The sequence below is a fragment of the Hyperolius riggenbachi genome, chromosome 1 (genome assembly GCF_040937935.1).
Source record: "Hyperolius riggenbachi isolate aHypRig1 chromosome 1, aHypRig1.pri, whole genome shotgun sequence".
NCBI classification, from domain to species: Eukaryota; Metazoa; Chordata; class Amphibia; order Anura; family Hyperoliidae; genus Hyperolius; species Hyperolius riggenbachi.
In genome coordinates this window covers 647,995,510-648,019,440 of record NC_090646.1, presented here as the reverse complement: position 1 = coordinate 648,019,440, position 23,931 = coordinate 647,995,510, and the positions used below count along the sequence as shown (strand labels likewise).

Here is a 23,931-nt window from a genome sequence, read left to right as displayed (position 1 = left end):
TTTTTTTTCTTGAACTCTCTCTCATCAGAGCCCCATTTCTTCTGTCATTCTTCTAGAACTGCTCCACTTGAGGACACAAATTCTTCTGTCCCTTACCCTTCTAGTGTTGTCCCTCTTCAGTACCCAAATACTTCTGTCCATCAGTCTTCTACAACTGTCTCCCTTCAGAAACCAAAGTAGATCTGTCTCCCCCATGCACACCTTCATCTTTTTTGGTACTCCAAATTCATTGAGCCCCTTTTCTATATAATCGTTCCTCTTAGAGACTTGAAATCCCCTTTTCTCCACAACTGTTCCTCCTCGGTACGTAGACTTCTCAGTTCTGGTTGCTCAATGACCCCCTGATCCATCCATTGTTTTACTCCACAACTGTCATCCTTCACCCATACTATGCTTTTCTTTGTTTTGTAACTTTATTTTGTACTAACCACACGTCATTAATACAGTCAATAGTCTTTCACCTATTTCAGGGGTGTCAACCTCAAATACAAAGTGGTCCGAAATTAAGCTCTGATGTCACGGACCAACCTCAATGTCTAGTGTCCACCTCTCTCCCTTATAAACTTCTCTGGTATCTAATAGACCCCCTCCATCCCCTATACCAGTGATAGCTAACCTTGGCACTCGAGCTGTGACAAAACTACAAATCCCATCATGCCTCTGCCTCCCCGAGTTATGATTAGAGCTGTCAGAGTACTGCAATGCCTCATGGGACTTGTAGTTCCACCACAACTGGAGAGCCAAGGTTAGCCATCACTGCCCTTTACTGTTCTCTGGTGTGTAGCCCCCCCCCCAGTTTCCTTCCTCCCTCCCGTGTGTCTAGTGGCCCCCTTCCTCCCCTACACAGTTCCCTGGTGTCTAGTGGCCCCCCTCCCTCCCCTGCACAGTTCCCTGGTGTCTAGTGGCCCCCCTCCTTCCCCTACACAGTTCCCTGCTGTCTAGTGGCCCCCCTCCCTCCCCTACACAGTTCCCTGGTGTCTAGTGGCCCCCCCCTCCTTCCCTTACACAGTTCCCTGCTGTCTAGCGCTTTCCCTTTAGGTCCCCTGGTAATCTGGGGCTTTACCTCTAGTATAGCTTCTCTGGTGGTCTAGAGTGGGCCAAACATAATGCAAGCTGGTGAAACCACCTGAGGGCCAAATCTTATGACTCCGAGGTCCAGATTTGGCCCACGGGCCGGAGTTTGCCATGTATGGTCTATTTCCAATTGGGGAAATATTAATCCTTTGCCGGATCGGGCTTCTGCTGCTACATGGTGTATAGCTGCCAGTGGAGGAATGATAGTAAAGATGTAAATATCTCAGCACCTTATGTGCTTATGTTTTATGGCCTATAATGTAGCCACGCGTTTACTTGCACTAGCAGAAATGTTTTTTATAGCTCTTATCTCAATCTTACTGTTTACCTTGTAAACCGCTGTCACTTATTTTACAAGTGAAGTAAATATACATAAAGGAAGTGGAGCGGCCTGGAGGCAAGCCGCTATGGAACTATACAACTGTATCTGTCCTTCAAGCCTGGCACACAAGACCCCTCAACATCCATAAATGCGTGTCGAGTGGAATTACAAAACTGGGTGAACACCGGCTGGCTGAGTCTGATCTCTGACAAAACAGAGGTGTTGTTGGTAAGCGGTCCATACATGACTGGTGAAGTCCAAAACTCTCCCCACTTCAAACTAGCAATTGGGGGAGACATTGTACAGTGTGAAGACTCTGTGAGAAACCTGGTAGTGATCCTGGATGGAAAGCTAATGCTCTGTTAGCTGTTGTCAAATCCTTATGCTTCCACCTGAGAAATCTAGCGAGAATCAAGGACTTTATCCCAGCTGACCTGCCTACTCTAGTTCATGCATTTGTATCCTCCCACCTAGACTACTGCAACGCCCTGTTCGTCAGATCCCCTGAAAAGGTTCTGCACCCCTTACAGCTAGTACAGAATGCTGCAGCCAGACTCCTAGCCAATGCCCCCCGCAGCCCACACATCACCTAAGTACTGCAAACTCTTTACTGGTTGCCAGTAAAATGGAGAATCCATTTTAAGATCTGCCTGCTGACATTCAAGGCTCTAAAACCACATTGGACCCAAATACATAGCGGATCCATTGAAGCTATATGCCCCTCCACGCTACCTCTGACCTGCAAATAAGATGAATTTGGGTTTTCCCAGGATTCACTTAAAGGGATACTGTAGGGGGGTCGGGGGAAAATGAGCTGAACTTACCCGGGGCTTCTAATGGTCCCCCGCAGACATCCTGTGTTGGCGCAGCCACTCCCCGATGCTCCGGCCCCGCCTCCGGTTCACTTCTGGAATTTCTGACTTTAAAGTCAGAAAACCACTCTGCCTGCGTTGCCGTGTCCTCGATCCCGCTGATGGCACCAGGATCATACTGCGCAGACACAGACCATACTGGGCTTCTGCTATACACTCCTGGTGACATCAACGGGAGCGAGGACACGGCAACGCAGGTGCAGTGGTTTTCTGACTTTAAAGTCAGAAATTCCAGAAGTGAACCGGAGGCGGGGCCGGAGCATCGGGGAGTGGCTGCGCCAACACAGGATGTCTGCGGGGGACCATTAGAAGCCCCGGGTAAGTTCAGCTCATTTTCCCCCGACCCCCCCCCCCCCCCCCCCCCCCTACAGTATCCCTTTAAAGTGGATCTGAAATAAACTTTTACTCATTGCATAATTGTGTTCCTTTCATATAGTTTATAGGGCATTCCTCAAGCCCAATACTTTTGTTTTTGTTTTAATACTCTAATTCCCTATAAACTAAACAAGCCTCACCCACAGCTTTTCAGACAGTAGCAAGGGCTTAAGGGAGCTCAGTCTGGGCAGGAGGAGGAGGAGGAGGAGGTTACTAGCCAGAGATTTCAGAGGCAGAGGGGAGGAGGAGAGGGGACTGAATTTACACACAGGCAAGCTGATAGCATCTCCAGCCCTCAGCCTGTGATAATGTGACAAACAGAACATGGCTGCCCTCATTGTATCACAGGAATAAATAATCATAAACTTTTGAAGCTGTTTGCAACTAGATTTGCTGCGTAAACTATCGAAACTTTAGATAAGATATATGTAGACAATGTACTTGTTCTAGTTAGTTTTTCATCTCGGATCCACTTTAAAAACATTTGGTACACAGTCCTTTTCCTATGCAGCCCTTACTCTATGGTACTCCCACAATCAGTGCGAGAGGCTCCTTCTCTGGGCAGCTTTAGAGGATCTGTAAAAATAACATCCCCAGGGGGGTACTTACCTTGAGAGGGAGAAGCCTCTGGATCCTAATGAGGTTCCTCCTCTGTCCCTCGGTTGCAGCGTTGGCAGCCCCCGAATGGTGGACATGTCATTATTTACCTTCCCCGGCTCCAGTGCAGTAGCAGCTTTCCGTTCGTGTTCAGACAGAAATAGCCGAGCCCGATTGGGTCCTCTAATGAGCAGTAGCGCTGACCCGATCAGTAAGCTGCTACTGCGCCTGCGCTGGAGACGGGGATGGTACGTATTGCAGGTGCCACACCTTACATCCTTGTTGGCTGTGGTTTTGGGGGAGCCATCATTGGAACCGAGGGGCAGAACACTTTGAGACTGCAGAACGCAGGGTCACATCGCTTTTAGTCCTCAGGGAGAAAAGCGCTATAAGAATACTGAAAACCGCAAATCCGTAAAATGTACAGCGCTTCCAAACACCCAGAAATCAGTGCCAATCACTCCGGGGATCACTGCGCAAAACACACGCGCGATTGCAAAGCCATCCCCAGTGGGTACACAGCCTTCAGCAGAATAAGAAACAGCAGGAGGAGGTCCCTGGCCTTGCAAGCTTATTTCCTTTTTTCTGGCTGACCTAAAATACTTGATTAGCGGAACCTGAATCCGGAGCACTCCACTGGGTTAGCCCTCATACCTGGAATACCCAGCATTCCTACAGCGGCTACAAGTCCAGACCCAGGACAGTGTATGTGAAGGTCACGTATGTAGCCGCCACAGCCTCCTACAGTATTACCTCAGTCCTACCTGTCTCTCATGCATTATTCCCTGTAATTATGTCACCTCTGTATGACGATCTCCTCATGACATCACAGTACAGGCATGCTGACAGAGATTGTCAGGGCGTGTCATGTTCTCACCTTCATTATGATCTGAGGAACGTCAACTAATTCACCCGCTGAGTTGGTGCGGAATTTAGAGTAATGCAAGTCATTGAAGTGTAACCTTAATTAAAACAAAATTAAACTATTTCTTGAGAAACAAAGTTATTAATTCCTTCAGTTCAGCTCTACAAATTGCTAGGATTAACACCGCTGATTATTTCAAACTGCTTTCCTCGCTTATTAGAATTCGAAGGCACAGCCGCACCCGCAGGACGAAACTGGCTTCATCAGGAGTGGGCGTGTCAGAGCATCCTGCCAGCCACTCAGATTAAGCAAGTGTGGAAAACAAACAGTTGTTCCTGTGATGTGCAGTCCTTCTGGTAGAGGAAATGCCTGGGTGATCGTTCCTTAATGCTGGGCACACACGATGCCATTTCTCGTCCGATCGACTGGTAATCTGACAAGAAGTTTATATGTCTAAATGGCTCTTGTTCGAGAACGGGATTCATTTTCCTGTGATAGCTTCAGAAAATCGGTCCGCTTATCGGACGGGAACAGATTGGACATTACAGAAATAATTGTCTAATTCCCGTTGATTGGACGGGGAATAGCATCGCGTGTACCCAGCATTAGGTTCCCTGAAATTATCACAAAAAGTTGTTCTGGCTGGCATAGTTTTGATCTATACATCCTGTCAGTCGAGCCCTCTTCTCGACCTTCTCTATTGCTATTAATAACACATCCATTTGCCCGGCAAACCCGCTGCCTGGGTGTCACCCCCAACTCAGCATTCTTCTCCCCCCACATCCGCATCGTCTCCAGGTGCTGCCACTTCCACCTCCGCAACATCGCCACAATTCACCCATACTTAACCCGAAACCTCCAGACTCCTAACCCAGGCTCTGGTCACCTCCTGTCTGGTCTACGGCAGTGCCCACTGCCCTCCTTTATAGACTTCCTGAGTCTAGACTCCGCCCCCTTCAATCTGTTATGAACGCAGCTTCAAGGCTCATTCGCTCCTGCCGCTCCTCTTCAGCTGCCCTTCCTCACAAGTCCCTACACTGACTCCCTGTCCCCTTAGAATGACATTTTAGGGCCCGTTTCCACTACCCGCCGCACGTCCTACAAGACTTATTGCGTCACTCTGTCTTCTGTGAGTACGCAGCCAAATCCTAGAATCCGTTCCCTGCACGGCTATGGGATCTGCTGCCCCTCGCAGGAAAACTTAGTTTCTGTTTTCTGCTAGTAGAGACATCAAAGCATTCCAAGAATTTACAGCAGGAGTGCTGCCAACTGAGGTCAAAAGAAGGGCACTTATCTCAAACGAAGACAACTCTATTGAAGCTGCTAAAGGGTTAATGACCATGGCGATTCATAGTGTCAGTCAGGACTCATTACCACTGTGAGTGTGAATTTGCACTGCAGTCATTTGTACCAAAACAATGCAATTTAAATAGAACAGTTTCAATTAAATGCGTATTTAATTGAAACTGTTCTATTGAACGTAGTCCGTTACAAAAAGCTTGCTGCAGATTTTTTACACAACGCATCCCTTTCCCAGATGCATATGAAAATTTGCATAAAATAATGCAAAAATTTGCATGCAGAAAAATGCATGTGAAATGTAATAAACTTGTGCATATTACACACAGCCTTACACAGACACTGCGATCAGCACACATGTAGGGAGGATGTCTGGGGAGGTCTGAGGATCCTTCCAATAAAAACAGAGAAAATGCAGAGCCCCCCCCCCCCGGAGCCCCAAATAGTGTAGTGATTGGAAACGCCAAGTAAGATTTTGGGTACATAGGACTGGAGGAATACTCACAAGCATGGGCTGCAGTAGTAGTAGCAACCATAGTGTACAAGCACGTGAGGAAAGCCCAGCTTCACTTCTAGAGGTGTCTTAGAAAGGGTCACACTCTCTAAAAGTTTACTAAGAGTTATTAAAGTACACCTCTAAGGGAAAAAAAGTGCGTTTACGGGGTGCTTACTGGCATGGTGGAAGCCTCTGGATCCTAAAGAGCCTTCTCCGTCCTCGTAAGCCAGCGTGATACAGTGTAGAGACCCCTGAACTGTCCGCATCCATAACAAGCCTGTGACGCACCTCGCGCAGGCACAGTAACTGCTTTCTGATTGGACTCGGCTATTTCCGCCAGAGCCTATCAGATCCACGTTACAGGTGGAGACACCTCGTATGGAAAGCCGCAAGTGCGTCTGCATGAGGGATGTCACAGGCTTGCTAGGGGTCTAGAGCCCGATAACGTCTGTGCCTGCATGCTTGTTAGCGGATCTTTGGGCAATGCCATGGCTGGATCCAGAGGCTTCTCCCTTATGAGAACAGTACCCCCAGGAGCACTTTTTTTTTCCGTACAGGTTCACTTTAAAAGAACTGGAAATTCGAATAAACCATCCCCAAGTAGATGGGGTGGGGTTAATATTGGGAGGGAAGAGGCTCCTCCAAAAATATTTAATGGGATCTGGATGGTTTAATTTGTATAAAAAAAATTAAATTCAAATTAACTTGCGTCAAAAGAAGAAAGCAACTTGCCTGAGATAATACATTTTTTTTTAAATGTAAATACTTAACCACCTGGGCGTTACGGATAAGCTCAGCTCGTCCAGTAACGCCGCGGTGGATAGCTCAGGCCCTGGTGGGCCGATTAGCATAATTTTTTTTTTATACACACCCGATCCGCCGCTACCCACCGCCCCCCCCCCCCCCCCCGCAGCCCCTTTGCGCAGCCTGGCCAATCATGGCGAGGCTGCGCTATGGGGTGGATCGGGACTCCCTGTGACGTCACAACGTCGATGACGTCATTCCGTTCGTCTCCATAGCAACGGGGGAAGCCCTCAGGAAATCCCATTCAGAACGGGATTTCCTGATGGGTTTGATCGCCTCTGGCGGTCGGAAAGGTGGGAGGGAGAGAGCAGGGAGGGGGGAATCATGTAGCTAGCGATAGGAGGGAAAAAAATTAGGTCAAAAAAACCCTCCCGCGGCTGTGCGCCGCACAGAATCAAAATGCCAGGGAGGTTAAACACACAACGCGTTTCACTGGTCTCTGCCCACTTCCTCAGGTCAACACACAGCGTTCTTGACAAAACTGTGCTGGAGCTAGTAGTATTGTTTTCAAAGAACTCTTGAGTAATGACCTGAGGAAGAGGGCTCTAACCCGGCTTCTCTCTCCCGGCTTCCAGCTCATTTTGGTAAGGCCTTGTAATCACGGATTATGCACTTTATATATATATAATTACACATCGATATTTACTGTAGGTGTTTTTGCACGGAGTTTGTGTGGAGGGTTGTGTGCATGGACAGGTCCAGCGCTTTTTGGCTGGGACTGGGTATGCACACGGCTTTTGCACACAAATACTTGTTTGAGTTTTATGTATTATCAATTTTCTTTTTACAGGGTCAGGTGTATATTTAATATGTTATATGAATTCACAGGAAGTATTACACTTTTAGGAGTATGGACATATGATCTGTCCCCATTGTTTTGCACAGAGTTTACTTGTCTAGTATCTGCATTTAATTGGCATTAGGCACTTTCTTGGCCTGTTTACAACTTTTTGACTATTGTGTATTATTGAAATATTTTTGTTCATGAGCTTGAATATCAATTACTGTTGATTTTAATCGGGAGATTTTAATTGATTTTAATATTTGTTTTATTTGGATTGAGAAATAAAGTTGTTAATATCTTTGTACTATACATGTGTAGAGCAGTTTTTTGATACTTACAACCATTTGCTGACACACATTGGCAGCTTTTCTCTGAGTTAGTAGTTATGTTATAGCCAATCGGGTGTTTTTTTTGTTATATTGGACATAAACTAGTTATTGTAAACATTCGCTCATCTAGTTTTTGAATGTACTGAGGAAGAGGGCAGAGACCAGAGAAACGTGTTATCAGTTTTAGTATTTAATAAAAAAAAAAGTGTCTTATCTCATGCCAGTTGCTTTCTTCTTTTGAGTTAAGTGAATCTTATTTTTTTTTTTATACTAATCAAACCATCCACTAAATATTTTGGGGGCTCCTCTTCCCTCCCAGGATCAGCACACAAAGCCTCCCCTGTTACAGAGAGGCACAGTGAGCAGCGCAGAGAGCGTCAGCGGCGCAGGTAGACATGGGACAGTGTTGTGGAATGCGGAGCCTCGGGTGCGCCCGCCTGCTATGTGGCCTATTCACTTCTGGGGCAGGAATGCCTCTAATGTTATGTGGAGCACTTCAGTCCGCAGCACAGCATGCCATTCTGCATTCACCGCATACCTGCTGTCACGTCACTGCGGGTGACTGCTGCAGATAGGAGACCAGATGAGGGCGCCTGAAGTGAGAGGGATAAGGAGGCTGCCATATTTATTTCCTTTTAAAGCAGACCTGAATCAGAACTTCCTCTCTGCTCTAAGAGATAAGCAGCAGCATAATAATCTTTAAAGAAAAACATTTATTTGTTATAGCTGATACAAATCGTGCAATAAATCTGCTGTGTCTACTTCCTGCTTTCATAGTGTTAACATCCTGTGCTTTCAAATGAGCTTATCTGCCATCTCTGCCATGGCAGTCATGTGACACAGGTGAGGAATCAGATTACAACTTGTGATTAGACACAAATGAGGGTGACTTAGTCTGTGCACACAGTACAGAGGAGCAGAGCTGTAGTGTCAGTGCAGACAGTACAGGGGAGCAGAGCTGTAGTGTCAGTGCACACAGTACAGGGGAGCAGAGCTGTAGTGTCTGTGCACACACAGTACAGGGGAGCAGAGCTGTAGTGTCAGTGCACACAGTACAGGGGAGCAGAGCTGTAGTGTCTGTGCACACACAGTACAGGGGAGCAGAGCTGTAGTGTCTGTGCACACACAGTACAGGGGAGCAGAGCTGTAGTGTCAGTGCACACAGTACAGGGGAGCAGAGCTGTAGTGTCAGTGCACACAGTACAGGGGAGCAGAGCTGTAGTGTCAGTGCACACAGTACAGGGGAGCAGAGCTGTAGTGTCGGTGCACACAGTACAGAGGAGCAGAGCTGTAGTGTCAGTGCAGACAGTACAGGGGAGCAGAGCTGTAGTGTCAGTTCATACAGTACAGGGGAGCAGAGCTGTAGTGTTAGTGCACACAGTACAGGGGAGCAGAGCTGTAGTGTTAGTGCACACAGTACAGGGGAGCAGAGCTGTAGTGTCAGTGCACACAGTACAGGGGAGCAGAGCTGTAGTGTCTGCACACACAGTACAGGGGAGCAGAGCTGTAGTGTCGGTGCACACAGTACAGGGGAGCAGAGCTGTAGTGTCAGTGCACACAGTACAGGGGAGCAGAGCTGTAGTGTCAGTGCACACAGTACAGGGGAGCAGAGCTGTAGTGTCAGTGCACACAGTACAGGGAAGCAGAGCTGTAGTGTCGGTGCACACAGTACAGGGGAGCAGAGCTGTAGTGTCGGTGCACACAGTACAGGGGAGCAGAGCTGTAGTGTCGGTGCACACAGTACAGGGGAGCAGAGCTGTAGTGTCGGTGCACACAGTACAGGGGAGCAGAGCTGTAGTGTCGGTGCACACAGTACAGGGGAGCAGAGCTGTAGTGTCAGTGCACACAGTACAGGGGAGCAGAGCTGTAGTGTCTGCACACACAGTACAGGGGAGCAGAGCTGTAGTGTCGGTGCACACAGTACAGGGGAGCAGAGCTGTAGTGTCAGCGCACACAGTACAGGGGAGCAGAGCTGTAGTGTCAGTGCACACAGTACAGGGGAGCAGAACTGTAGTGTCGGTGCACACAGTACAGGGGAGCAGAGCTGTAGTGTCAGCGCACACAGTACAGGGGAGCAGAGCTGTAGTGTCGGTGCAGACAGTACAGGGGAGCAGAGCTGTAGTGTCAGTGCACACAGTACAGGGGAGCAGAGCTGTAGTGTCGGCGCACACAGTACCGGGGAGCAGAGCTGTAGTGTCAGTGCACACAGTACAGGGGAGCAGAGCTGTAGTGTCAGTGCACACAGTACAGGGGAGCAGAGATGTAGTGTCAGTGTACACAGCACAGGGGAGCAGAGCTGTAGTGTCAGTTCATACAGTACAGGGGAGCAGAGCTGTAGTGTTAGTGCACACAGTACAGGGGAGCAGAGCTGTAGTGTCAGTGCACACAGTACAGGGGAGCAGAGCTGTAGTGTCTGCACACACAGTACAGGGGAGCAGAGCTGTAGTGTCTGCACACACAGTACAGGGGAGCAGAGCTGTAGTGTCGGTGCACACAGTACAGGGGAGCAGAGCTGTAGTGTCGGTGCACACAGTACAGGGGAGCAGAGCTGTAGTGTCAGTGCACACAGTACAGGGGAGCAGAGCTGTAGTGTCAGTGCACACAGTACAGGGGAGCAGAGCTGTAGTGTCGGTGCACACAGTACAGGGAAGCAGAGCTGTAGTGTCGGTGCACACAGTACAGGGGAGCAGAGCTGTAGTGTCGGTGCACACAGTACAGGGGAGCAGAGCTGTAGTGTCGGTGCACACAGTACAGGGGAGCAGAGCTGTAGTGTCTGCACACACAGTACAGGGGAGCAGAGCTGTAGTGTCTGCACACACAGTACAGGGGAGCAGAGCTGTAGTGTCAGTGCACACAGTACAGGGGAGCAGAGCTGTAGTGTCAGCGCACACAGTACAGGGGAGCAGAGCTGTAGTGTCAGCGCACACAGTACAGGGGAGCAGAGCTGTAGTGTCAGTGCACACAGTACAGGGGAGCAGAACTGTAGTGTCGGTGCACACAGTACAGGGGAGCAGAGCTGTAGTGTCAGCGCACACAGTACAGGGGAGCAGAGCTGTAGTGTCGGTGCAGACAGTACAGGGGAGCAGAGCTGTAGTGTCAGTGCACACAGTACAGGGGAGCAGAGCTGTAGTGTCGGCGCACACAGTACCGGGGAGCAGAGCTGTAGTGTCAGTGCACACAGTACAGGGGAGCAGAGATGTAGTGTCAGTGTACACAGCACAGGGGAGCAGAGCTGTAGTGTCAGTTCATACAGTACAGGGGAGCAGAGCTGTAGTGTTAGTGCACACAGTACAGGGGAGCAGAGCTGTAGTGTCAGTGCACACAGTACAGGGGAGCAGAGCTGTAGTGTCTGCACACACAGTACAGGGGAGCAGAGCTGTAGTGTCTGCACACACAGTACAGGGGAGCAGAGCTGTAGTGTCGGTGCACACAGTACAGGGGAGCAGAGCTGTAGTGTCGGTGCACACAGTACAGGGGAGCAGAGCTGTAGTGTCTGCACACACAGTACAGGGGAGCAGAGCTGTAGTGTCTGCACACACAGTACAGGGGAGCAGAGCTGTAGTGTCAGTGCACACAGTACAGGGGAGCAGAGCTGTAGTGTCAGCGCACACAGTACAGGGGAGCAGAGCTGTAGTGTCAGCGCACACAGTACAGGGGAGCAGAGCTGTAGTGTCGGTGCACACAGTACAGGGGAGCAGAGCTGTAGTGTCGGTGCACACAGTACAGGGGAGCAGAGCTGTAGTGTCTGCACACACAGTACAGGGGAGCAGAGCTGTAGTGTCTGCACACACAGTACAGGGGAGCAGAGCTGTAGTGTCAGTGCACACAGTACAGGGGAGCAGAGCTGTAGTGTCAGCGCACACAGTACAGGGGAGCAGAGCTTTAGTGTCAGCGCACACAGTACAGGGGAGCAGAGCTGTAGTGTCAGTGAACACAGTACAGGGGAGCAGAACTGTAGTGTCGGTGCACACAGTACAGGGGAGCAGAGCTGTAGTGTCAGCGCACACAGTACAGGGGAGCAGAGCTGTAGTGTCGGCGCACACAGTACCGGGGAGCAGAGCTGTAGTGTCAGTGCACACAGTACAGGGGAGCAGAGCTGTAGTGTCAGTGCACACAGTACAGAGGAGCAGAGATGTAGTGTCAGTGTACACAGCACAGGGGAGCAGAGCTGTAGTGTCAGCGCACACAGTACAGGGGAGCAGAGCTGTAGTGTCAGTGCACACAGTACAGGGGAGCAGAGCTGTAGTGTTAGTGCACACAGTACAGGGGAGCAGAGCTGTAGTGTCAGTGCACACAGTACATGGGAGCAGAGCTGTAGTGTCAGTGCACACAGTACAGGGGAGCAGAGATGTAGTGTCAGTGTACACAGCACAGGGGAGCAGCGCTGTAGTGTCAGCGCACACAGTACAGGGGAGCAGAGCTGTAGTGTCAGTGCACACAGTACAGGGGATCAGAGCTGTAGTGTTAGTGCACACAGTACAGGGGAGCAGAGCTGTAGTGTCAGTGCACACAGTACATGGGAGCAGAGCTGTAGTGTCAGTGCACACAGTGCAGGGGAGCAGAGCTGTAGTGTCAGTGCACACAGTGCAGGGGAGCAGAGCTGTAGTGTCAGTGCACACAGTGCAGGGGAGCAGAGCTGTAGTGTCAGTGCACACAGTGCAGGGGAGCAGAGCTGTAGTGTCAGTGCACACAGTACAGGGGAGCAGAGCTGTAGTGTCAGCGCACACAGTACAGGGGAGCAGAGCTGTAGTGTCAGCGCACACAGTACAGTACAGCAGAGCAGATGATTGGATAATGTGTTCTGGCCCTCAGGGAGATCTGCTATGCAGTTTTCAGCTGGACGGAGGGGAATGTGCAGATGAAAGTGCAGGCAGCTTCCTGGCCCGAAGGTAGTTCTCCTGTCTGTTATATTCATTTCCTGCGATTCGGTCACATGACTCATATAAAAGAGGACCTGCAACGGCGATCATGCCAGGGATTTTCTCATATTGCTGAAAAATCATCCAGTTATTGAAAACAAAGTGACACAAAGTCTCCATCACAGTCTGCTTAACAGATTATTCAATAGCGCTGTGCAAACCAGGACTGTGGAGTCAGTCAAGGAGTCAGAGTAATATTTAGCTACCTGGAGTCGGTGGTTTTATAAATGGAGGCGTCTGAGTTGGATGATTTTTTCCTGATTCCATAGCTCTGGATAGATCTGAGGAGTCGAAGCAATTTTTTAAGTACCTCGAGTCTCGGTCAATTTCATAAATTGTGAAGTCTGAGTTGGGAGTCTGATGATCTTTTTACCGACTGCAGATCAATGGTGCAAACTAAGTGTGTGTGTGATACGTTTTTTAACTAAATTGGTTGAGCAATGAGGCGTTCAGTTTAGAACACATAATTATTATTTGTTGTTTTTGCTCCAGGCCAATTTATTTTAGTATATTTTTTTTGTTACATTTCCCTGCTTCTAATTAGTACTGCTGTAATGCGTTTTATAGCCACTCTTCACTAGGGGCAGTGTGAGACAATAACCGAGGACTTCTGCTTTCAGTTTCTATATGTTCTGCTAGTAGAGAGACATCAAAGCATTCCAAGAAATTACAGCACAACGGGTTCTGCCGACTGAGGACGAAAGCAGCGCACTTATCGCAAACTAGATATTTAAGTTGCTAATGGCTTAAAAACTGAAGATGATAATTCCATGTTTATTTAGGGTTTGATGCTTATCCTGCGTTTGTTAAATCCAAAGTTCACCTCCCAACTGTTACACTGTGTGAGTAATGACACAATAACCTATTCATTTTGACTTACTGTATATACTTGCGTATAAGCCTAATTTTTCAGCATAAAAAAAATTTGCTGAAAAGTTACCCTCTCAGCTTATACGTGAGTCAGTGGAGCAGAACAGATGGTGGAGCAGGTTTTGTTACTGGCAGAGGAGCATAAGGATTGTGCACTAGTGATTCTGCTCTTGCCAGCTGGTTCCCTGCTGTGCCTGTGCCCCCAATCCCCTGCAACATAGTGTGCAGAGTGCGCTGCTCAAGACTACCTGTGTCCCCTGGCTTGTGGATCGGAGCGTGCATGCAACGTGTCAATGGTGCAGTGATCGGGATTTTTCCTGTGTGGCTATCGCTGTGTCTCATATTTATGATGCCATCGAGAGGCTTCTTAAAACACACACACGTGTGTGTGTGTGTGTGTGTGTGTGTGTGTGCGTGCGTGCGTGCGTGTGCGCGTGGGTGCGTGTGTGTGAGCGCGTGTGTGTGTGAGCGCGTGTGTGTGTGAGCGCGTGTGTGTGTGAGCGCGTGTGTGTGTGAGCGCGTGTGTGTGTGAGCGCGTGTGTGTGTGAGCGCGTGTGTGTGTGAGCGCGTGTGTGTGTGAGCGCGTGTGTGTGTGAGCGCGTGTGTGTGTGAGCGCGTGTGTGTGTGAGCGCGTGTGTGTGTGAGCGCGTGTGTGTGTGAGCGCGCGCGTGTGTGTGTGTGTGTGCGTGTGTGTGTGCGTGTGTGTGTGCGTGTGTGTGTGCGTGTGTGTGTGCGTGTGTGTGTGCGTGTGTGTGTGTGTGTGCGTGCGTGCGTGCGTGCGTGCGTGCGTGCGTGTGCGTCCGGGGTTAAATCCTCACCTGTTTTGGTGTTTTTGGATCATAGGTGATACTCTGCCCCTTTCCTCAGCAGTGCAATCCTAACCATGTTTCCAAAGCCTTAGGCCCCGTTCACATCACAAACGCGGATGGCCATGCGTGCGGAACGCAATGCGTACAAACGCACGCCATCCGCGTTTGTGTGCGTTGCGTGGCTGATCCCATCACTGAAAAGTGAATGCGTTTTTACAAAAATTGCGTGCAGCATGCGTTCCCGGACCGCACAGGTCCGGAACGCATGCAGTGTGAACATCAGACAGTGCACTTTATGCTCTGTCTGATGTCGTGCGTGTCGGCCACCTGCACGCGTTTCCAAAACGCGGCTGGAAACACGTGCAGTGTGAACGGGGCCTAATGAAGCTCTTAGGGAATCTCCACCTGCATGGCCACAGCCCGCCCCCAGCTTGGCAGCCGCCAGTTATTTTAGTCTGTGGCTGTTAGGCAGGACGCAGCAATAAAGATGGGCATAGTCAGAGCCTCAGCGGCAATTTTGAAGAAAAAAAAAACAGGGCCCATTCTGTGACGGAGGCTGAGCGATCACCTGCCTGGAGGGAAGACTGCAGGACAAGTATGTATTTAGCTTTAAAGAGGAACTCCAGTGAACATTTTATTTTTGGCAGGTGATGTAGCTGCTGCATGGTTTTTGGCAGTTGGAAACAGCGATTTCCCACAATGCAACAAGGTTCACAGACAGGAAACTGACAAAAGTTCGAACTTTTCTTGTGGGAGGGTTTACTTGTGGGAGGGGTTTCACCACAATATCAGTCATACAGCGCCTCCTGATGGTCTGTTTGTGAAAAAGAAAAGATTGCTCATGTATAAGAGGGTATCAGCTACTGATTGGGATAAAGTTAAATTTTTGGTCGGAGTTTCTCTTTAATTCAACCCCTCCCCATGCTTCACTGTGTAATTGATCCTTAGTTCTAGATGCACAGATATTCAATGTGATGCTAATAATGCCATTTCATGTGCCAACGTAATGCTTGAATTTGGGCCAATCAGAATTGAGCATGAACTCATTTGTCTGGTCAGTCTGGAGTTGTCCCTTAATAGACACACTGGATGAATTGATGTCTGTATTATGGAGTAGAGCTTCCTCTGTGTGTGTCCAGCCCTCATGTACAGGAATATAATTATAAGCTATAATAGAATAACCCATGTAGTACAGAGTGATGACATGTCAGCTCTCCTCCTATAAACAATGACGTGTTTCTGGCTTTGCAGGGATGTCAGATGTGGGGAAGAGGGAGACTTCTTGGTGAGCTGCAGGATGGAGTAGCCCCGCCCCCTCCAGCGCTGACATCACACAAACACACCGTCTGGGATAAAGGTGAGCGCAGTCATCAGGCGGCCAATCCCCGTCCGCCGTAATCCACTTAATCTACATGTGTTCTCCTGGGCAGCCTGCTGTCTTCCAGGATCAGTGACCGGCTTCAGGTGCACACAGGAGGCCCGGACTGCAGCTGCACATCAAAGGGAGTTTAAAGGGTTACTTAAATCAGAAAAAACAGTGCAATTTACCTGGGGCTTCTTGCAGCTCCCTGCAGTCCTCCTGTGCCTGCTGTATTCCTCTGTGACCCTCCAGCAAGCAGTGGCGACCCCCCCTAAAAAATGGCTGGTCGTAGCCAGTTGCAGGCTGCTGCGCATGTGTGATTATGCTCCTGTTAGCCGGAGTGTCCTGCGCATGTGCAGTAACGTTTTTCTGTACTGCGCATGTGTAGAGCAATGCCGTGCACGGGGACACGTTGGGGAGGCGCGTGGCTGGCTAGCTTTGAGCAGGTCGCCACTGCCTGGAGGGTTGCAGGGGATTGCAAGAAACCCCGTTTTTTTTTACTTTCAAGGACAGCTCAACTGAGAGGGATATGGAGACTGCCATATTTATTTCCCATTAAACAATATCAGTTGCCTGGCTTTTCTGCTGATCTCTTTGGCTGCAGTAGTGTCTAAATCACACACCTCGAACAAGCATGCAGCTAATCCAGTCAGACTTCAGTCAGAAACATCTGATATTCATACTTGTTCAGGGTCTATGGCTAAACAGTATTGGAGGCACAGGATCAGGACAGCCAGGCAATGTACATTTTCTTTATCTGCGTTGGGACCACCGAAGGTTAAAATTACACCACACATGTGATTCCCCAAGCCTGATGCGGTGTAGTTTTAACACCGGCGGCTCCCGGGCGCAATATTGCGTCCCCACCAGCACTTCCACTATACACTTCCACTTTGAAGGACACCTGAGGTGAAAATTAACTTGTGTGATAAACAATTGCATCTATCCATTTTCTTCTAGAAATTACTTTTTTAGATATCCCACAGATTTATTTTATATTTAAATCTACTTTTTAAAGGACTTACGAGGCCAACTGAGCAAAAAAAGTTAATTACCTGCATCGTCGTGTTAGGCACGGAGGACGCCGTCCGCTACGTAGTGTGGATCGGGGGGGGGGGGGGGGCGGGGTTGGCCCTAGAGCTGTGCAACCGCACTCGCGGCCATGCAGACTGCGCAGCCGCGGCCAGAGGAAGCGGCCATTTTTGGAGAGGCAGGAGAGCCCGACCTGGGCCGTAGGGTCGGGAGCCGGTCCGGGGGGTTAATGAGCAGGCGGACCGGCACGGAGGGCACGGACAGCGTCCTCCGTGCCTTAAGTGACGATGCAGGTAATTAACTTTTTTTGCTCAGTTGGCCTCGTAAGTCCTTTAAGTTTTTACTGTTTAATTTTTTCTGCTCAGTGATACAGACATTGAATTATGCCAGAGCTAAAATCTATAAACTGTTGACCCCCTTTATCTCTTTTCTGCTAATAGAAGCCATTTTCTGCCACGAAAGTGTTTTATGGCTGTATTTCCTTATCAGTGAGGGTCACGCTGTAGTCTGACCCAGTCCTGACTCAGACAGAAACCGTCACTTGCATACCTGATTTTTAAACATTTCAGAAAGAAAAAGAAAAAAGCAACACAGCAAAGTTATTAGTGTGCTAGGCACTTTACATACACATCTCTCATCATGTCACGTCACCTCGGGTATCCTTAACCACTTTTGCCTCCTGGACGTAGTAGCTAGCCATGTGCGCGTCCGCACGCTCCCGCAGCCGCTCGCGCGCGTGCACTCGTGCTCCCGTCAGCGGATCGTTAGTCCAGGAATCAATGAATCGGGCTATAGTGCCCGATCACTGATTCCTCTCCCCCGCAGTAAAAGCGACAGCTTCTCTCGGAAGCTTCGCTTTTTCTGGCTTCTTGCGTCCCCATGCGTCCCTCTAAGCCTATGTTACGCTTAGAGTGATGTCATGTAAACAAACTCATGGTTGCCATCTTGTGGCCAAAAAGTAAAACTACAACTAAATGTAAAAAAAAAATAAAAAATAAAAATGCACATATATTTACCCCAAGCAAATACTATTTACATCCCACCCTCCCCAAAATACCCAAATAAAATGTTTACTATAAAAAAAATAAATAAATAAAATAAAAATAAAAAAATACTATAAAAAAAAATGTAAATATTTACCTAGGGGTCTAAACTTTTTAAATATCAATGTAAAGATGAAATATTTCTTTTTTTTTTTTTTTTTTTTTTTTTTGTTAACTTGTAAATAGTGATGGATGCAAAACGGAAAAAATGCACCTTTATTTCCAAATAAAATATTGTCATGATAGGGACATAATTTAAACGGTGTAATAACCGGGACAAATGGGCAAATACAATACGTGAGTTTTAATTATGGAGGCATGTATTATTTTAGAACTATAATGGCTGAAAACTGAAAAAAAAAATTTCTTATTCTTCCTGTTAAAATGCATTTACAGTAAAGTGGCTTTTAGCAAAATGTACCACCCAAAGAAAGCCTAATTGGTGGCGGAAAAAACAAGATATAGATCAGTTCATTGTTATAAGTAGTGATAAAGTTATAGGCTAATGAATGGGAGGTGAACATTGCTCGGATGCATAAAGTGAAAATGACTGAAGGCTGAAGTGGTTAAACATTCCTAAAGTGGACTTGAGCTCTTCCACAAGACAGAAGTAAACCAGAGAGAAATGCATCCTGCATGTATTTAGACAGTTTAGCCTGGCCTGTCTAATTCCCCCCCCCCCCCCCTTGATCTCTCAGCTGTGTCAGCTGGCTGCCATGGCAGAGCAGCTAATTTGTAAACATAGGATGTTAACCCATGAAAGCAGAAAGTAGACACACAGCAAATTTATTGCAGGATTTGTACCAGCTGTAACAAATGTTTTCTTTAAAGGTTATTATGTTGTTGCTTATCTTTCAAAGCAGAGAGGAAGTTCTGAGTTCAGGTCCGCTTACTTAATTTTTTTTTTTTTTTTTTTTTTTTTTATGATACAAGTTGCTGTAATAGATTATTGTCAGGCTGACTGTTTGCCTTCTGTCTACTGTAGCATATTATTAATTTCCTGTCTCTGGCACAGACCCACCCAGTATAAATAACATCCTTTCAGCTATTATCGGTTTCACACATTGACATAGCGCCAATCGCTTTACAGAGAGCGTCACATAAATCGTAAATTGGTGCAATACGGTTATTGATTATTCCCCAATAGGGGAGTATCAATCGTTTTACCATTTGGACCACATTATGTCAATCAGAAATTCATTGTATGATCTTTTTGAATTGGCCTGTTTGATCCACTGCAACACTATGGGCTATTGATCTGCTGGTGCTGAGCGATGTATTCGTCCATAGCCATCAGCTGAAAATTGATCAGTCGAGTTGACTGCTGCATCAATTTCTGGCAGATTAGATCGGAGTGATCGAATCGGCTGGATATTGATGGGAAAAATTAATACATTTATGGCCACCTTTGTTGGTCAAACATTGGCCCCTATGTAATTCACTTTTTCTCCAGAATTATCTTCTAGGTGATATTTTCAAACTTGTCAGTAAAATTCCTTTTAACCCCTTCCCGAACGCCGACTTGGCGGCGGAAGGTTGGCAGCCCCAGGACCGCCTAACGCCGGTCGGTGTCGAGCGGTGGCCGGGGATTAGCAGGGAATGTGCATGCGCTATCATTCCCTGCAGAGATACGGAGCGGAGCTCCATGATCAGCTTGCCAGCCCGCGATCGCAAAAAATAAAAATAAAAAAATACCTTTGTTTACATCTGTACAGAGCTGCGATCCAGCGCATTGCTATGCAAGGGACACATAGCTGTCCCTCTGAGTGGCTCACAATCTAAGCCCCCTAATAGGCTGATGCCTATGAGAGGAGAGGAAGTGGATGGATCGCCACCCAGGGCAAATTTAGGGGGGAAGGGAAGGGAAGCTAAGATGATTTAAAAAACAAAAAACACTTGTCACAGCAGTGATCAGAGACCACCAAAAGAAAGGCCTCCTAGTGACAAGAAAAGGAGGGGTAAGATTCATTTGTTTGGTAAGTTGTATGACCAAGCAATATTATGTTAGAAACTCTGTAACAAAATTTTCAGCCTTATTTCTTCTATCCTATAAGTTCCTATACCTGTTCTAATGTGGTTTGTCTTACTGCAGCCTTTCCTAGTTGCACAGTGGCTGTATTATCTCTGTTATATAATCTAATCTTCTTTCCTTTGTCAGCTTTGTCGGCTCAGGCAGGAATGTGCTGCTCTGCTGTGATAGGATAGAAGCTATATACGCCCTCTCCACGCCCCTGCAGGCTCTGTATGAGTCACAGACTGAGCTCCTCTCAGCCTATCACATGCCATGTCTTCTGTTTGTAATCACTGCCTAAAACTGGCAATTACAAGCCAGGATTGCAGCAGGGAGTGGCAGAAACAGCACAGAGGGGCCCAGGAGAACATAATGAATAGAATGGTATGTTTTTTTTATTGTAAGAATTTTAGAGTACAGATTCTCTTTAAAGCTGCAGTGTGCTGATTTGTGTAAAATCGCCTGGTCACTAGGGGTTGTAAACCTGTGGTCCTCAAGTGGTTAAAACCACTAGCAAGCAAGCAAACACTGAAAATAATTTTGATAGTACTTTTTTGTGCTTTTTCAATTGCAAAGTGACAAAAAGTGATTTGAAATAGAAGATGAAAAATGTATCTCCTAGGTGAAAACTCAGGAGAAAAAGTGAATTACATATGGGCTATTGATTGGAAGAGGCTGTCCTGTAAGTAATGGGATTGTAGGTGGGTCCCTTGGGAGAAGCCGTATGCTCCCAATGGCTCCCTTTGTATTCCAGTAAAGAACTAGCAGTGCCTGCTGTGTTAAAGAGAATCTGTATTGTTAAAATCGCACAAAAGTAAACATACCAGTGCGTTAGGGGACATCTCCTATTACCCTCTGTCACAATTTCGCCGCTCCTCGCCGCATTAAAAGTGGTTAAAAACAGTTTTAAAAAGTTTGTTTATAAACAAACAAAATGGCCACCAAAACAGGAAGTAGGTTGATGTACAGTATGTCCACACATAGAAAATACATTCATACACAAGCAGGCTGTATACACCCTTCCTTTTGAATCTCAAGAGATCATTTGTGTGTTTCTTTCCCCCTGCAGCTATCTTCCACTGAAGTGTCAGGCTGTTTCTTCCTGCAGAGTGCAGACAGCTCTGTCTGTATGTAATTCCTCAGTATGTGAAAGCCCAGCCAGCTCAGAGGAGGATTTATCCAGCATGTAAACGATAAGAGAGAAGAGAGAAGTTACCCTAATCTAAATAATACACAGGCAGTGTGCAGAGAAGGGCCTGGAGGGGGGAGATGCATCACAGAACCACAACACTGAAGAACTTGGCAGCCTTCCAGGCACAGGCTGACAAGTCTGACAAGAGAGAGATAAGTTGATTTATTACAGAGATGGTGGTAGTAGAACGTGCTGCAGTAAGCCAGAACACATTAGAATAGCTTTTGGAACTTGTAGGATGATAAAAAACAGGATGCAATTTTTGTTACGGAGTCTCTTTAAGGTCCGTACACACGCCGGACTGCAGGAAACCGGTCCGTCGTCACCTCCTGCTGGGCGTGTTTTCAACAGACAGTCCGGCGTGTGTACAGTCTGTCGGCAGACTGATACAGCTGTTTCTGAGCAATCCGCCCGGTGGATCGCTCAGAAACAGCCGTATCAGTCTGCAGACAGACTGTACACACGCCGCACTGACGCTTGAACGCCCATCCAGCGGGAGGTGACGACGGACCAGTCGTTGCCTCCAGTCCGGCGTGTGTACGGACCTTAAATCTGATCTGAAATCAGGTGGAGCTATGTGAGAAACAGGTAAACAGTGACGGGTAGTTGAAATCTGTGCCCTGTTTTGATACTGTTGTTGCTGCCCGGGCGTAGATTTCAACTCGCCGCCGCCACGCTTACTCGTCGCTCTTGCGGGTCGCGTGGTTGTGGTGGTTATGTATGGCGATTCGTTGGTATTCCACTGTTTCTGGTACCAGCGGTCTCTGGTCCTTAAAGTGAACCAGAGACTAAGCACCCTCATGTATTTTACCATATATATCAGTGGGAACATTAGAGAAAACACCTTCCCTGCTCTCTGTTTCATCCTTCACTGCTCAGCCTACTTGTTATCAGCCCTGATAAAATACCCGACTGAGCATTCAGTCTGGCTTTACTATAATGACTCCACTATAATGATTCCTAAGCAGGGCCAGCAGGGGGCAGGCTTGGGCTTGAAAAGACATGAGAGAAGACAGACTCAGCTATAATTATTCCTGAGCAAAGCCAGACTGAATGCTCAGTCGGATATTTTATCAGGGCTGATAACAAGCAGGCTGTGCAGTGCAGAATGAAACAGAGAGCAGGGTAGGTGTTTTCTCTAATGTTCCCACTGATATATATGGTAAATACATGAGGGTACTTCGTCTCTGGTTCTCTTTAAGGGGACAGAGACTGCTGGTACTTAAGTGGTTAAAGGTACCCATACAGCTAGTGATTTTGGGGGCCGATCAACCAATAGACTGATCCCTCTCTGATCGAATCTTATCACAGAAGAGATCTGTTGGCTTCCATAAACCGCAGGCTGATCCTGACCAATTTTAGCATGAAATATTTTGGCAATCGGCCTCATGATGTCGCCTCGCCTCACAGTCCCGACCCCCCCCCCCCCCCCATTTAAATGAACACTCCCTCTCCGGAGTTGTACTTCCGTTACTGTGCCTGCACTTCTCTTTTGGATTTGCGCCCCACATGGCTACCAGCATCATAACACAGGGGGTAGGTGTTTGACAATGGCTGTGGAGTCGGAGTTGGAGTCGAGGAGCCCGGAGCAATTTGGAGTACTTGGAGTCGGTGGCATCATAAACTGAAGAGTCGGATGATTTTTATACAGACTCCCCAGCCCTGTGTGTGACGTGTGCCATGTGACGGCAACCACCTGGTGTGCAAATCCAGAAGAGTAGTCCGAACACAGTGGCAGACACTGGACAGGTAAACCTATACCTCCCAACATTTTGAGGTGAAAAAGTGGGACACTTAAGCCACGCCCCTGCCACACCCCTAATCACGCCCCCGTCACACCCCTAGTCGCGCATACCATATAGATTTCATAAGAAAAATATGTTTTATAATTCAAGCCACACTGGTCCTTTCTATCCTGTTCATTGTCCTTCATATGAACATTTTAAAATTAGTAATGTATCAATTTAAAGGTTGGGAATAAAGTTTATAGTCAAACACATTTTTTTAGTAGAGCAATATATATATTTACATATAAAGAGGGACAAAGTCCTGAAAGAGGGACAAATGAGGAGGAAAGAGGGACAGGGCTCCCAAAGAGGGACTGTAATTCCAAAAGAGGGACAGTTGGGAGCTATGGGTAAACCGCTCTGCACCCAATAGAGCATGTCAGTTTTTCCAGCATGCCTGATCGATACATGCGACCATTTTTCGCATCGCAATGTCAAAAACAGCAGCAATGCAGTAATCTCACTTGTGGTTGCAAGCCAAACAGGAAGTTAGCCTCTCTAGTGCTCACTTCCTGTGGCGGAAATAGGAAGTGCACAGAAGCGTGTTGTCAAAATACGCTTCCGCACAACACCAATGCAAGAGGCAAACAGTTTAAAATATCTGCGGCGCCATAGACTTACATGACTTCCGGTCACCGAACGTCACCGACAACTCGCTGCTGTCGTTGCAGTAAATTCAATACTTCCATCGCATCACACTGCGGTAGGAATGCAAGGCCCCAAAGTTTTCTTTGCTTTAGCGCTATCCTGCGGTAAAAAAAGTAACGCATCGCAATGAAATCTTCCCAGTGTGAAAGGGGCCTGATAGATTTAGTGTAGAAATCTATCTGGATTTTTTCCTGCAGTATATGGGCAGGCAGCAGATCTCTCTGTTATCTCTGATACAGATCTCTCATGGTCGATCTCCCCATACATCACTAGTTGAAGTTTAATCGCAGCCCTGAAACAAGAATGATGCAAATCCGGTCAAAGTTGAGTTAAAGTGGACCTGAACTCTTGCACAGGAAAGAAGGAAAACAGAGAGAAATGCACCCTGTATGTATTTAGAGAGTTTAGCCTGTTTAATTACCTCATCTGTGTCTTATCACAAG

General features: G+C 47.6%; 1 protein-coding gene across 1 annotated transcript in view; it reads left to right on the top strand.

Annotated features, from left to right (window-relative positions):
• Positions 1–23,931, top strand: part of CTIF (cap binding complex dependent translation initiation factor) — a 258,156-nt gene that overhangs the window by 39,075 nt on the left and 195,150 nt on the right. Inside the window, exon 2 of the mRNA XM_068271884.1 lies at positions 15,667–15,772. The gene's annotated coding sequence lies outside the window, so the exon portion shown is untranslated. The remainder of the gene's footprint in view (positions 1–15,666; positions 15,773–23,931) is intronic.